The following is a 16,216-nucleotide window of genomic DNA, read 5'->3' on the forward strand; positions in this document are numbered from 1 at the left end:
GCTCTATATGAGGGCTGTGCTCCAGATCAACATACAACTGGCTTGTCCAAGAACATCAGCTTCATAATGGAGTGTGATTTGGGAAATGTAGTTGGCAGATATCTGCGTGTGCTTTCAGGGCACTCTTGCCCCAGGAAAGGGGACCAGAGAATGCAAATGATGGTCTGAGGGTTGTATGTGGTGGCTCTCAGCAGAGTGGCCAGTCGCCAGGTGGGTGGTGCGGCAGGCTCTCAGCAGAGGGGACACCTGTGGCAGTTGCTGCTTCTGCTGCCCATAAGCCTTTCCCTCTCTCCCACCTGATGCAGGGACCAGCGATCCTCTAGCCTGATGATCATGACTAAGCTCCAGACTATCTGGAATTCCAAGCAGGGTAGAGGCATATGGGTTGGAGTGGGCAGAAAAAGCTTTAAGCAGATCCAGGAACTTGAGCTAGACCTTGAAAGGTAAACAGAATTAGGACAGTCAGAGAAAGGGAAAGGCATTTCAGGTGGAGGGACCAGCAAGAGCAAAGGCTCAGAGGCATAAAGAGATGCAGGGCTGTGATGGGACTCAGACCAGGTGGCAGAGTGTTTGCAGGAGATAGTGAGAGATAGTCGAGAAATCAAAGCAACCACAATCCAGAGTTTGGATTATATGTCTGGTATCTTGCCAGCTTATTCCTAGCCTGTCTTTTCTTCATCACCCATTTTATGAACCAACATCCATCACTTTTCAGAAAGTTCTTACTTATATCTAACCTAAGTCCATGCACTGGTAATATGAGGTTTTTTTTCTGGGTTTGGTCTTCAGAAGAGGTAAAAGAAACACTTTATGGAAAGTCCCACCATGTAAGGTATCCTTATCTTGACGCCAAATGTCCCCATGGAAAGCTTTTGCCATTTGGAATGGCCCAAGTATCCCAAGCAGCAGGATTCTGCCTTAGGAGGGGCTCTGGCTGCACTGGGGCTCCTGGTTATTTCCTCTTTGTCTTTTTTTTTTTTTTTTAAGTAAAACAGTTGACAATTTAATTTTCACATTTCATAATGCAAATAATTTTTTTTTTTATTGTCCCACTACTGCCCTGCCAAAACCATCCTCTCACTGATAGGAAGGGGGAGCAAGTCTTCCTTGTCATGCTGTTTGGGAAACACGAAGAGTCATTGCACAGTTAGACAATGGGGAAGTAGAACAAATAATATAAAATGTATTTAAAGATGTCCCCCTCTCTCCTTATCTGTCTGGTCAAGTCATTCCTGGTCAACTTGGCACCATCATGGGACAGTCTCATCACTGGGGGCCCAGGTATCAATGGCATGTGGCCTCCCATAGGCAGTCTGATTCCAGGAGCTAGTCCCACTGGCATCATCCCAGCAGGAGGAGGGCTTCCCATAGCGGGTGCTGGCATCCTACCAGGGCAAGGAGGACCGGGGAGACTAGGGCGAGGTGGGATCATTGCCCCTGCAGGAGGAGGAGCAGAGAATGGTGGAGGGGGAGCCCTTCCTTGCGGTAATGCAGCAGTTGTTTTGTTGATCATGCTCTGAGCCTGCTCTTCCATCCCTTTCTGATAGTAGGCTTTCTCCTTCTCTTTGTGTTTCTACCGCGGCAGCATGTCTTCCTCACAGACGGAAAGTCCAGAGTGAGGTATGGGTCACAGTAGTCACAATAAAAGGTAGCCATGTTGCTCGGCACACCATTGGCCTCCTCTTTGTCTTTTTGACTGCTAAAAGGACTTGATCTCCCCATTCAGCTCATATTGAGAAGGAAAGGGGGAAAAAAGGGAAGAATTTGTCATCTTTGTTTTTGGAATAGAAGTAATTTACGGATGCCAAATATTATCTTCAGATACAATATTGAAAGGAAAAATGGCACAGTTATTTTTTTTTAAAGATTTATGTATTTATTTTGGGGACAGACGGAGAGTATGAGCCAGGGTGGGGTGCAGTGCATGGGGAGAGGGAGAGAGAATCTCAAGCAGACTGCCTGCCGATCGCAGAGCCCAACACAGGGCTCCATCTCCCCACCCTGAGATCATGACCTGAGCTGAAATCAAGAGTCAGATGCTCAAACAACTGAGCCACCCAGGCAGCCCCAAAATGGTATAGGTTTTTTTTTTTATTAAGATTTTATTTATTTATTTGACAGAGAGAGAGATTACAAGTAGGCAGAGAGACAGGCAGAGAGAGGGGGGAAGCAGGCTCCCCAGGATCCTGAGATCATGACCTGAGCCGAAGCAGAGGCTCAACCCACTGAGCCACCCAGGCAGCCCAAAATGGCATAGGTTTTTAAAGGTAGTTCATTTCTGATTTTAAAAGAAGGTACTTCTGATATATTAACATCACCCCGAAAGCAAGAGCATGGCATCAGAGAGGTCTGGGCTCATATCCCGACCTGGGCACTTGGCTAGTTGTGAGACCTTAAGCAAGGTACTGCACTTTTCTGAGCCCCAGCTTCCTCCTTTGTAGAATGGGGTAGGGCAGAGGACAGTAATCTTTCTCCATAGGGTTGTTAGACAAATAACTGCATTACAACACAGAGACGGGGAGTCCGAGATCCCTACTCCACCTTGTCCTCATTCTTTTCTCTCCTCCCCTGATTCCTCCCCTCCCCAATCCACCTGTCTGGTCCATGTCTTAACTTGCCAGAGGGGACTCCAGGGCAGAGCTCACAGCTGCTTTCTTTCATTAGCACCAGAGAAACAGGGAACTCCTTCTGGAGGCGAGCCCCTTGGTCTCCCTTTCATCTTCCTTATCAAGCCAGGGTGATGAAATCTAATGGTCCGAGACATGAACCTGTGCTGTCAACCACTGGAATTTAATCGGGACTCAGCTCTTTGGGTTGTGGCAAATGGGGAGCTCAAGACATTCTGGCCTTACTCCCTTTGTGCTGCTTTCCCTGATACCACAAATACTTTTGGATGCTTATTGTTTTTGCAGAAAAGCACAGCATGAATATTAGCCTTTTTAATAAAAGTTCTTGTGGAGAGGAGATCGCATCTCTGGAGGCCAGTTGCCACTTCAGAGACGAATGGTGCAGCTTTTCAGCAAAGAACCTAATTAAACAAGCTCGAGAAAGCCCCAAACGAATGTGTCTCTGTGAGGCTGCAAGACACTGGTTTCAGGGGCAAAGAGGGGGATCCTGATGCCAGTTGAATGAAATAAACATTTTCACCCCACTGCCTGCTCCAAAGGCCCCAAGGATTGATTCCTCTGTTGGTGGGTTACTCTTGAGGATCATGCTGGGAATCAGGGAGTGGGGCAGGAGCCAGGACTTCCTAACTTTTTTTCCTCTAATAGTACATGGGAGTACTGATTGGAAGGCATTTATTTAACAAATTAATTTCTTTTTTTAAAAATATTTTATTTAAAAAAAGATTTTATTTTTAAAAAAGTTTTAAAGATTTTATTATATTAAAGATTTTATATATATATATTTATTAAAGATTATATATATATATAAAGATTTATCCCTGCTGGGCAGAGAGCCTGATGTGAGGCTCAACCCCAGGACCCTGGGATCACGACCTGAGCTTTAACCCACTGAGCCACCCAAGTGCCCCAACGAATTAATTTCTAATTCATTTAATCAATTAATAATTATCATGTACATTTTTAAAGTTGTAGAATAAGTAAGATATTTGCATGGTTCAAAATTAAAGAGGTACACTGTAAAAACCCCCTCCAATCCACTCCCCTACCCAAGGCCTGGAGGCAAGCAACAGTACTGGTTTCTTACACCTCCTTCCAGAGAAATACTGGACACAGAAAAGCTATACCCATTTCTTTTCCTGGGCCTTTTTTTTTTAATTCACATAAATGTTAGTCATTTATAAACTCAATCCTGAACCATCATTTTTAAAAAACTTAATAATCTTGGAATTTTTTCAAAAATTGCATAAAAATCCTCATTATTCTTTTTTATGGTTGGTTTTAGTCCACTGTGTGGAGACATCATGACTTTTTGTGATCTCCTATTGAGAGACTCCTGGTTTGCTTCCAGTCTCCTGCTATTACAGGTAACACTGCAGTGACTAACCCTGGATAAATGCCATCGCATGCATGGACAAGTCAATCTGTAAGATAAGTTCCTAGAAGGGAATTGCTGGGTGAAAATACCTTCGTAATTTTGAACCATTATGGGGAAATTGCCCTGTGTAAAAGTTGGATCAGTTTACATTCCCATCAGCAAAGTGTAAGGGCATTTTCAATACGCAAGTATGTTTGAGTGTTTATTCTGTTTGCTGTGCATCGGGTGGTTAAAAAGGTAGAGCCAGGGGCGCCTGGGTGGCTCAGTGGGTTAAGCCTCTGCCTTCGGCTCAGGTCATGATCCCAGGGTTCTGGGATTGAGCCCCACATCGGGCTCTCTGCTCCGGAGGAAGCCTGCTCCCCCCCCCCCACCCCTGCCTGCCTCTCTGCCTACTTGTTATCTCTCTCTGTCAAATAAATAAATAAAATCTTAAAAAAAAAAAAAAAAAAAGGTAGAGCCAGCCTCTAATGGCTTCCCTTTGCTCTTGGGAAGGAGCAACCTCCTACCAGCCACCTTGCATGACCCTGAGACTCATTGCCTTCCTCTCTCCTCGCCTGACTTACTACCTTCAGGCACATCCACCTTTCTGTAGTTTCATCCATACCAAGCTTCTTCCTCTCCCATGATCTTTGTACATGGTTGCCAGATGCTTAGAAGGCCCGTTCTCCCCTCTCCTCACCTAGTGAACCACTTTTAATCCTCAGGACTCAGTTCAGTCACCCACTCCCTTTTGGGCACTCTTCCCTGATGTCTAGGACCAATTCTCTACAACTGGGTTATAGGCTCCCCAACACCATGTAGTTCTCCTTCCAGGCCCAGAAACTAGTATCCATTTTATTTCTGGGATTATTCAGTTAATGTCGTCTTTCCTGCTGATCTGTGAGCTCCAGGAAGGTGGAGACCATGTCTGTTTTGCTCTTTCTTGTATCTCCAGAGCTTAACACTGTGCCTGGTACCTAAGAGACACTCAGTAAATATTTCTTAATTGGATTTATTCAATAAGATTAATAACTGTTAAGTATCAACTATTAAGTATCAACTATTGGGACTCTATTAGCAAATAAAACAGACAAAATTCCTGCTTTTGCAATCCTTAACATTCTGATGGTGGCTGGGGAAGGGAGTATACAGTCAACAAATACATAAACTATAAATATATAATATGTCAGATTGTGATACATGCTATGAAAAGAAATAAAGCAGGGTAAAGAAGTAGTAGGATTGGGAGTCTTCTGGAAGTTCTTTTAAGTAAGGTAATATTTGAGCAGAGACCTAAATGAAATGAGGAAGTGAGCTATGTGGCTATTTGGAAGAACAGCATTTGGAAGAACGGGCTAAGGGAATGGCAAAGATATTGAGGCAGGTCCATTAAGTGTGTTAGAGGAACAAGAAGAGGACCAGCATAGCTGGAATCAGGTAAGCAATAGCAAGTGAATGATGATGGTTGGATGAACGGGTGACCCATCGGCATGTAGTAGGAAAGATGAGATTTACAAGGGGAAAACTGTAGTATTAGATCAAAATGGACAATAGTCTTCAACTAATGATACCAGGGCAAATGAACATCTACATATAAATAGTCGGACCTCTATCTACACCTCTCATTATCTGCACCAATTAAAATGGATCAGGAACCAAAATGCAAAATGTGTAACTATAAAGCTTCTAGAAAACATCGTAAGAGAACATCTTTGTGATGTTGGGTCAGGCAAAGATTTCTTAGATACAACACCAAAAGTATGATCTGTAAAAGGAAAAAAAAAATGTCAATTGGACTTCTTCAAAAGACACTGTTAGCAAAATGGGAAGACAAGTCATAAACTTGGGAAAAATCATTGCAGATTGCATAACTGATAAATGGCTTGTATATAAGAACTCTTAAAAACTCAACAGTAACAAGGCAAACACAATTTAAAAAGGGCAAAAGAGGGCGCCTGGGTGGCTCAGTGGGTTAAGCCTCTGCCTTCAGCTCAGGTCATGATCTCAGGGTCCTGGGATTGAGTCCCGCATCGGGCTCTCTGCTCAGCAGGGAGCCTTCTTCCTCCTCTCTCTCTCTCTGCCTGCCTCTCTACCTACTTGTGATCTCTGTCTGTCAAATAAATAAATAAAATCTTTAAAAAAAAAAGGGCAAAAGACTTGAGCAGCTACTTCAGCAAAGATATATGTGCGAGTGGCAAAAAATATGGATGGCAAGATAGGTGGATAAGTACACGAAAAGATGCTCAACTTCATTAGTAATTAATGAAATGCAGATCAAAACCACAGTGTTACAGGACTACCCGTCTTTTAGAATGCCTACAATAAAAAGTATTGATAATACAGCGGTGTCTGGGTGGCCCAGTCAGCTAAGCAGCTGACTCCTGATCTCAGCTCAGGTCTTGATCTCAGGGTCATGAGTTTGGGCCTGTGTTGGTCTCTGCACTGGGTGTGGAGCCTACTTAGAAAATACAAAAAATAAAATGAAAATAAAAAAGTATTGACCATGCAACTGCCGATGAGGATGCAGAGGACCTGGAACCCTTATACCTTGCTGGTGGCAATGCAAGAATGCTACAGCCACTTTAGAAGTCACTTCGGCAGTTCCTTATAAAGTTAACACGCCTCCAGCATGTGACCCAGAAGTCTCCCTCCTACAGAAATGGTCATGAGGATCACACAAAACCTTTACGTGAATGATTGCAGCTGTGTTATTTGTAACTGCCCCAAAATCGAAACAACCTGAATAGTCCGTAAGTGACCAGTAGATAGACGAGCTGTGGCACATCCGTATGATGAAATACCACTTCACAATGAACACAAGTGGATTCCTGATACGTGCAACAACGTGGGTGAAAGTCAGATGCCTTCTGCTAAGTCAAAGAAGCCGGACTCAAGTCTGCTTGCTGAATGATTCCATTTGACATTTTGGAAACGGTGAAACTATGAGGACAGAAAATTGATCAGTGCTTGTCAAACATCTGAGCTCAAAATCTGAGCCACATGATCTCTCTGAGCTTCTGTTTCTTCATGTGTAAAATGAGGGTGATTATACCCACCTCTGAAGGTGTTGTGAGTGCTCAATGCCAAATTATATGAAATATTTGGAAAACTGCCGTCTTCAAGAAATGTTCATTTTCTCCGCCTTCCTTTCTCCTGCTTTTGGAATATTGCTTTATTGGATTTACTCACTAAGATCAATGACTATTAAGTATCAGCTATGTGCAGGAACTGTCCTGGGTCCTGAGAATCTATTAGTGACTAAAACAGACAAAATTCCTGCTTTCTCAATGCTTAACATTCTGATGGTGGTTGGGAAAAGGAGTATACAGTCAATAAATGGCTTGTACAGGTGGCCAATCCCTTCCACTAAGTGTCAATTTGATTAGTTTGCCTCATGGAGGGGCCTTTTAAGATTCTGGAGGCACCTTGCTTGCCCTATAGGTATCAACAGCTCTTACTGGTGTATACTGACTGTGACTTCTGTGGTGATACCAGCTGAAATCCAGCCTGGGGTTCAGATATGTTCGAAGACCAAATGGGATGACTTTCCAGAACCCTATTTACACAAAGGATGGAACTTCTCCGAGAACTTGTTCTAAGTGACGAATGTGTAGGAAGGAGCCCTTAAGAATGACTGAGGCAGGGAAATAGGGCAGGGACTCTGATGATCTCTCAAATTTGCACACCTGCCCAGTTTTCCTTGAACTGCTTAGGGACCCCCTCTCAAAGGAGTGTAAGGCAAAGAGGGGTTAATGCAAAGAGGCATTCTTTTACTCTTTGCACCAGAAAACCCTGCCACTTTAGTACTTCTAGGGTTCCTGGGTCTTGGCTATGACAGGAGGTGGTTGTGGTGTCTGGTGGCCTTGGTGGTGCCCTGTGACAGCTCTGTGAAGAAGCCAGGGCTCAGCTGGAAAGGAATTAACCATGGGCACACAGGAAAAACCTCCAGGGAGCTTCCAGAAATATATGTGCATACAGAACAAGGGGCAGGGAATTTTGAGTTGTTACTCTTACTGGAGCCCTCTGTGTCCATAGCCTGGTTAGGATGTTCTCCCTACTTCTCCCCACCATTCCTTGTGATCATTGTCATGTAATGCTTACAGATGGTTGTGATCCTTCTAATGTGGCCAGGTACCTTTGAAGACAAGCCCAGAGGAAGTCTTCATGAACAGAAATTTGGTTATCGGACACCTGTTTAGCATAGACAGAACCCTGCTACATTCTAACAGGCACCAGTCCTATCTCTGGGGAGTGCCTCTTATTGGGGGTAATCACACACAAAACTGTTGTACCTGAGTTTTCATGTCCGAGAGACCACCAAGGAGCCAATACCGATGCAATCACATGAGGGTTTATTTTACAAGCTTAAGCTTGGGCCCAAGTATACCTGACACAGCGGAGTAGGGAATTGGACCCCAAATGGGATTATAGTCAGAGTTATTTTTTTTTAAAGATTACATTTATTTATTTGACAGAGAGAGATCACAAGTAGGCAGAGAGGCAGGCAGAGAGAGAGAGAAGATGAAGCAGGCTCCCTGCGGAGCAGAGAGCCCGATGCGGGACTCGATACCAGGCCCCCGAGATCATGACCTGAGCCGAAGGCACCGGCTTAACCCACTAAGCCACCCAGGCGCCCTATAGTCAGAGTTTTTAAAGGCAGAGTAGGGGTGGAATCAGTGGTGGGTGAGGACAAAAGGGATTAGGGATGATGTAAGTCTCTAAGAAATTTTGGAAGCAAGGTGTCCAGGAGCTTGAGGGGCTAGCTATTGTTGGGAGAAAGGTTATTTATTACCAGTAATAAAAATCTTCTCGTGAGACCCTTTAGATGTATATCAGTGGGTCATATGCTTGGGAATGATTGCTGACACTATCTTGGAGGTTTAGAGATAAAGTTTCCTAAAGGAATTATTAAAATAGACTTACAGGATCCTGGTTGGACCTGTTGGAGTAGGGGGTCGATCAGGCTAGGATTGTCCTTAGCAAAACCTCAAGGTGAGAACAGTTGAGTCCCCAGGGGAGAGCCACTCTGTTTCAAGGGCTTGTCAGTAGGTAAGGAATTTTAATGATTTTCTTCTGCCTCTGTTTCCCACATCATTTCCCCGTGAACAATTTTGACCCTTAAATCTTTAGGGTTGTTGAAGGTGGAAGGTCTCATCTTCTGTAACTTCTTCCTGCTGAATAGGGGCGTAGAGTTGTCCCTACCTACTGGGGTCAACACTAGTCAGTTGGGGAATGTGTAGGGGAGTTATGAAAGATGGAGGCAGCTGAGTCCAGGGCAGACTGCTCAGGTGATTTTCCCAAGTGGAAAGGATCATCTGTGGAAGTTATGACAGCAAAGGAATTGAAGTCCAGTGAGGAGACATGGGAGAAAATAGCAAAGCATGATTAGTGTTACAAAAAGAAAATGAAGCTCAAATAAGGTTTTTTGCTATTTGACAAAAAACCCTTTTCCAGTCCAGGGGTTTAAATCAATCATTAAAGGAGAGAGGGACTGTTTAAAGTGCTAACCTGAGTAGGTCAGAACCCAAGAAATATTTTGTGATAATCTGGAACATCAAGATGGCTGCACTTACGTCAGGGCTAGACTTGAAGTGGGTACAGCCTTGTTTTTCTTGGCCTCCACAAAAACAACTTTAGAACTATGGTGTAATAACATACGTTCTCATGCAGGGACTAGGGCAACAGGCTCTAGGCTTAGGAGTTCCTTGCTACCCCGTATTACTTGCAAATGTTTTTATTTTATAAATGTTTTAATGGCTATACACTAGGATCACCTAGAGAGAGGGGCTTCAGAACTCTGAGGCTTGGGTCACACCCAAGACCACTTCAATGGAAATTTGTAGGTAGAGGCCTGCTACTGATATTTTTAAAAAGGGCGATTTTATTTTCTTCATATTTTTAGAAATACTTTTCAATTCATTAAGACAATATGTATTAAACAGGACACAAATAGGCAGATCGAAGAACATTCCACATTCCTAAGCTCTTATAAAAATTCAGAAATGAAGGGTACCTGAGTGAGTTAGGTCTTGATCGCAGGGTCATGAGATCGGGCCCTGCATCAGGCTACCCGCTCAGCCACACTCTGCTTGAGATTCATCACCCCCCCACCGCCCCTCCCCTGCTCCTCCCCCTGCCCTCGCGTGCTTTCTGTCTCTAAAATAAATAAAGTCTTTTAAAAAAAATGGGATTCTTGCCCTTTTAAGTACTATTATTTTTTTCCAATTACAAACTGCTTTAAGTATAAAGTACTATACAAGAAATGAATTGAAAATAAATTTTATAGGGGTGCCTGGGTAGCTCAGTCAGTTAGGTGTCTGCCTTCAGCTCGGATCATGATTCCAGGGTCCTGGGATCTATCCCCATGTTGGGCTCCCTGCTTAGCAGGGAGCCTGCCCCCCCCCCGCCCCGCTTGTGATATCTCTCTCTCTCTCAAATAAATAACATCTTTTAAAAAAAGAAAATAAATTTTATAAATACACAGGTAGATATTTCTTTCTTCTTCTTCTTCTTTTTCTTCTTTTTTTTTTTTTTTTTTAGAGTGAGAGAGAACACAAGTGGGAGGGGCAGAGGGAGAAAGAGAGAGAAAATCTCAAGCCAACTCCAGGCCATGTACAGAGCCCAATGCAGGGATCATGCTCAGGACCCTGAGAATATGACCTGAGCTGAAACCAAGGGTTGGAGGCTCAGCCCACAGTGCCACCAAAGTACCTCTCACACAGGTAAATATTTTTAAGATTAGAATTTATGTTATGTTAGAACAGTGTGCTTGGGGCACATGGGTGGCTCAGTTGGTTAAGGTCTTCCTGCCTTTGGCTCAGGTCATGAACTCAGGGTCATGGAATCAAGCCCATGTTGGGCTCCTTGCCCAGTAGGGAGTCTGTTCCTCCCTCTCCCTCTGTTCCAGCCCCCTGTTTGTGCTCTCTCTCCCTCTGTCTCTAATAAATAAAATAAATAAATAATCAATCTTAAAAAAGAAAAAAACAACTAGTGTGTTCAATATCCTCCTTTCTAAGGCTGGAAGAATCCTAGGATAACTTCAGATTGAAAAAAAAAATTTGGTGGTGAAAATATTATTTTGTCCTGGCACCACAGGCAAAAAAATAAAACCATTATCTTCTTCCTAGAAAAGTCCTGTTCTTCATGTAATTATGACCAACCATCTCATTTCAAAATATTTAATTCATTTTATCTAAGCTTCTCTAGGCCAACAAGAAAATACAGTGAAAATTGTTTTCAGCAATGAATAGCAACATTAGAATAAATAAAACCTGAATATTTTAAATGATGTAAATTTTAAAAATTTATTTAATATTCATATAACTTTTACATTAACTATAAACATATATAAAATTATCTATTTCTTCTTTTTTTTTTAAAGACTATTTGTTTGAAAGAAAGAGTGAGCGAGAGAGAGAGAGAGCATGAGTGAAGGGGGAGAGCTGCAGAGGGAGAAGGAGAAGCAGACTCCCCACCGAGCAGGGAGCCCGATGTGGGGCTCGATAACAGAACCCTGGGATCATGACCTGAGCCCAAGGCAGATACTCAACCAACTGAGCCACACCAGGCACCCTTTAAGGGTTTAATTTTATTTGACTTCTTCCTGCATGATAGTCTGTCTTCTACTTTAATGATCTTATAATTTTTCCAGGTACTCTGAGGTACAGCCAGAGTTCAGTGCATTGGTCTAGAATCAGTAACTTTGTCTCATTCAGCCTCATTTTTCTTGTCTGTAGAATGGGGAATCGTATGACCGACCTTGGAGCATTGCGATGGAATTACAGATACGTGGCGTCACGCCTGGCCGGTGTCAGGTGCACGACACTTGACAAGTGTTGTCATTCCTCGATAGACTCTTACTCCTCTTCCATACCATCTCAACTTCAGAATGAGTTAGGGGTGTGTTCCTCCCCTCCTCTGTGTTGGCCATATTCACCAGAATGTATTCTGCCCATGTGTTTGTGTTGTCATTTTTGTATGCCTCCCGTTGGCCCCTGTTCTGTTGCAAGGTGCGGTATTAGATGAGATCACATGCAGGACACATGGCAGTGAGACAACAAGCAAATATTTACTGTGCATCTGCTTGGTGACAGGGTACAGGTGACAGGTGACAGTAACAGGTGACATGGTACAGCCACGAAGCAGAGTGGCCCTGCCCTAAAGGAACTTATGTAATGATTCTTATCGCTCCTTTCTGGACATCACAGGGATTAGGTCTCTAACACTTTCGTGACGTCACTGCTGCTGCCTCTCCGCTACTATCTTGCTTTGCTTCTGAGCTATTTTGGTTGGTTTGTTGGTGTTCAGGATGTGTTCTAGGAGCCAGTGCATTGGCTGGTAACTTGGAATCTGGGAACCTGCTTCTGAACTCCCAGCAGCTACCTGTCTGTGTTCACACAAAGGGACTTGTTGGTAGCAGCAATGGGACATTCAGTATCTATGGTTAGTGGGTCTGGATAAGGTTTGCTGCTGTGACTCTTCAGACAGCAGCAGAAGCCAGAGTGAAGAGGTTCCTTTTCATTCTACCATCTTTGCATCCCAGGACTAGAACTTCCCAGCCTGGTACAGTGCCTGTGACCTTTAATAATTAGTGGTGGACTCATGAAGGTCATCAATGATCTCGTATTGCTAAATCCAGTGCTTAGTCCTCAGTCCCTATCTTAGCTGACCCATGGCAGCAGTTGGTCAAACCCCTCCCTCCGTCTACCCCTCACTTGCCTTCCAGCACACTGTACTTGCCTGGATGGCATTTCCTCCTCACCACTACAGAGGTTCTCGAATCCAGCTTCCTCATCTCCCCACTCCTGACCTTCCTACTATGTTCTTCTTCTCAGCTACAAGCACCTTCACCCTCTGGTTGCTCAGGCCCAAACCCTTGGGGAGTCTCCTTACTTCTCTTTCTCTTGTACCCCACATCTAATCAGTTCATGAGCATTTCTTCTTAGCTCTACATGCAAAATATATCTAGAATCTGACCACTTCTTATCACCTCTGCGGCTGCCCCTTGGTCTGAGCCACCAGCATTTGTCACCTGCGTGATTTTAGTAGCTTCCTAACTCCTCTCGTCACTTTGGTCTTTATGCCCCTCCCTAATAATTTATTCTTGACTTCAAGGCCAGGTTGATTCTTTTAAAATATAAGTCAGATCATCAGCTCAAGGCCTTCCAGTGACTCCTTGTGTTTTTCAGAGAAAAGCCAGTGTTCTTAAAATGGCCCGTGAGCCTTGTGTGATCTGACCCCCATGACCTCTCACACCATCTCCTAGAGAGCCCTCTCCCTGTCCCCTGCTCCAACCATACCAGTCTCCTTGCTCTTTCTGATGTAGCCAGGCCCATCCCACACAGGCCCTTTGCCCTTGCTGTCCCTTCTGCTGGCATGGTCCCTCCTGCTAGCATGATCTGCTCCCTCACCTCCCTGTTTCTTGTTCATTTTTCATCTGCTCCATGAAAACCTGCCTGATCCCCCGATTTAAAACTACAACCCTTCGCACTTCCCACCCTCTGCCCTGCTTTGTGTTCCTTTGTGGACTTACCCCCTCCTAACAGACTGTGTGCTCCCTGATTTGTTTCCTTTTCATCCGAGTCTTCCACACCACTACAAGCAAGAAGGCAGGGATTTTTCTGTTTCTTGCCTGCCATTCTGTCCCAGGCACGGATTACAGTATTTGGCATAGCACTTACTAACTCCTTGCCAAACGTATGACTACTAGCTGATGTTTACGAGTTCCTACTATGTGCTGGGCACTGTGCTGGCTGCCTTGGTGGATTTTATGATTTCATCCTTTAGCAACACTGTGAGTTGGGTGCTGCTTTTATTTTATGGATGAGGAAAGGAGAAGTTAGGTTAAGTAACACGCCCAAGGTCACATGGTTAAAAAGTGGCAGACAAAGGGTTTGAACCCACCTCCCCTGCCTCCAGAGCTCATGCCCCTCAGCACTTTGCTTGAGTTCATGTAAGCCTCAATCCACAGTCTCTGCCTCCAAGAGGCCTTCCTGACCCCCAGTTGCAGGCTGGCTAGGAGGACAGCCCCACTCGGTGCTCACACTACACCAGGACCCACCTTGGTCAGAGCACTTTCCTGCTAAGAGAGGAGTCTATTTGTATGTCTGCTTGTCCCTTTAGACTGTGGGCTCTGCCAGGACAGCACCTTATCTTTTTTTTTTTTTTATGAACATATAATATATTTTTATCCCCAGGGGTACAGGTCTGTGAATCACCAGGTTTACACACTTCACAGCACTTACCTTAGCACATACCCTCCCCAATGTCCATAACACCACCCTCCCTCCGAACCCCCCTCTCCCAAGCAACCCTCAGTTTGTTTTCTGAGATTACGAGTCCCTTATGGTTTGTCTCCCTCCCAATCCCATCTTGTTTCATTTATTCTTCTCCTACCCCCTTAACCCCCCATGTTGCATCTCCACTTCCTCATATCAGGGAGATCATATGATAGTTGTCTTTCTCCAATTGACTTATTTCGCTAAGCATGATACCCTCTAGTTCTATCCACGTTGTTGCAAAAGGCAAGATTTCATTTCTTTTGATGGCTGCATAGTATTCCATTGTGTATATATACCACATCTTCTTTATCCATTCATCTGTTGATGGACATCAAGGTTCTTTCCATAGTTGGGCTATTGTAGACATTGCTGATATAAACATTCGGGTGCATGTGCCCCTTCGGATCACTACGTTTGTATCTTTAGGGTAAATACCCAGTAGTGCAATTGCTGGGTCATAGGGTAGCTCTATTTTCAACATTTTGAGGAACCTCAATGCTGTTTTCCAGAGTGGTTGCACCAGCTTGCATTCTCACCAACAGTGTAGGAGGGTTCCCCTCTCTCCGCATCCTCGCGGAGAGAGCAATTGAATTGCTGTCCAATTTTCCCAACACCATTTATTGAAGAGGCTGTCTTTTTTCCATTGGACATTCTTTCCTGCTTTGTCGAAGATTAGTTGACCATACAGTTGAGGGTCTACTTCTGGGCTCTCTGTTCTGTTCCATTGATTTAGTGTCTGTTTTTGTGCCAGTACCATGCTGTCTTGATGACGACAGCTTTGTAATAGAGCTTAAAGTCCGAAATTGTGATGCCATCAACTTTGGCTTTCTTTTTCAATATTCCTTTGGCTATTCAAGGCCTTTTCTGGTTCCATATAAATTTTAGGATTATTTGTTCCATTGCTTTGAAAAAAATGGATGGTATTTTGATAGGAATTGCATTAAATGTGTAGATTGCTTTAGGTAGCATAGACATTTTCACAATATTTATTCTTCCAATCCAGGAGTATGGAACATTTTTCCATTTCTTTGTGTCTTCCTCAATTTCTTTCAAGAGTACTTTATAGTTTTCTGAGTATAGATTCTTAGCCTCTTTGGTTAGGTTTATTCCTAGGTATCTTATAGTTTTGGGTGCAATTGTAAATGGGATTGCCTCCTTAATTTCTCTTTCTTCTGTCTTGTTCTTGGTGTAGAGAAATGCAACTGATTTCTGTGCATTGATTTTATATCCTGACACTTTACTGAATTCCTATACAAGTTCTAGCAGTTTTGGAGTGGAGTCTTTTGGGTTTTCCACATATAGTATCATATCATCTGTGAAGAGTAATAGTTTGACTTCTTCTTTGCCGATTTGTATGCCTTTAATTTCCTTTTGTTGTCTGATTGCTGAGGCTAGGACTTCTAGTACTATGTTGAATAGCAGTGGTGATAATAGGCATCCCAGGACAGCACTTTATTCATGTTTGTTTTCTCAGCCTGCCACATAGAAGGTGCACAGTGAACATTGGTGTAGGAGGTTGGAGCGGCTAGTGTCTTCTGGGCATTGTGGGTTCAGCCCTGATTGTCTTCTGTGGGGATAAAGAGCAGTGCTACGTTTTACCCGTCTGCCTTCATCCAAACACAGAGTTGATACTGGATACTTGGTAACTTCTGTGGACTATAAGGACATAATTACTTCCTTAAGGACTTGAGCCCTTCGGCATTTGGAAAGGAAGCATTTTCACAAAGCTTGCTTGGCCAAAGTGCTCATGGAAGAGATTGCGATGACATTTTGCCCTTTTTGGCTTAATTGAATGGAAGCCCACTCTATTTTGGTCGACACAGTTTTGAACCCTTGCTAAAATTGCAATGAAAGAAAATGCTTTTTCCTACAGGGACTGAGGATGCTGTAACACCCGCAGGCTCAGTATATCCATGCTGTTTGCCATGTGAGAATGGGTTGAGTCGAGGACATTC

General features: G+C 43.8%; 1 pseudogene; it reads right to left on the reverse strand.

Moving 5' to 3' along the window:
* Positions 1–1,209: 1,209 nt before the first annotated feature.
* LOC122907664 lies at positions 1,210–1,656 on the reverse strand (annotated as a pseudogene).
* Between the last annotated feature and the right edge of the window lie 14,560 nt (positions 1,657–16,216).

This window comes from Neovison vison, chromosome 5 (genome assembly GCF_020171115.1).
Source record: "Neovison vison isolate M4711 chromosome 5, ASM_NN_V1, whole genome shotgun sequence".
NCBI classification, from domain to species: domain Eukaryota; kingdom Metazoa; phylum Chordata; class Mammalia; order Carnivora; family Mustelidae; genus Neogale; species Neogale vison.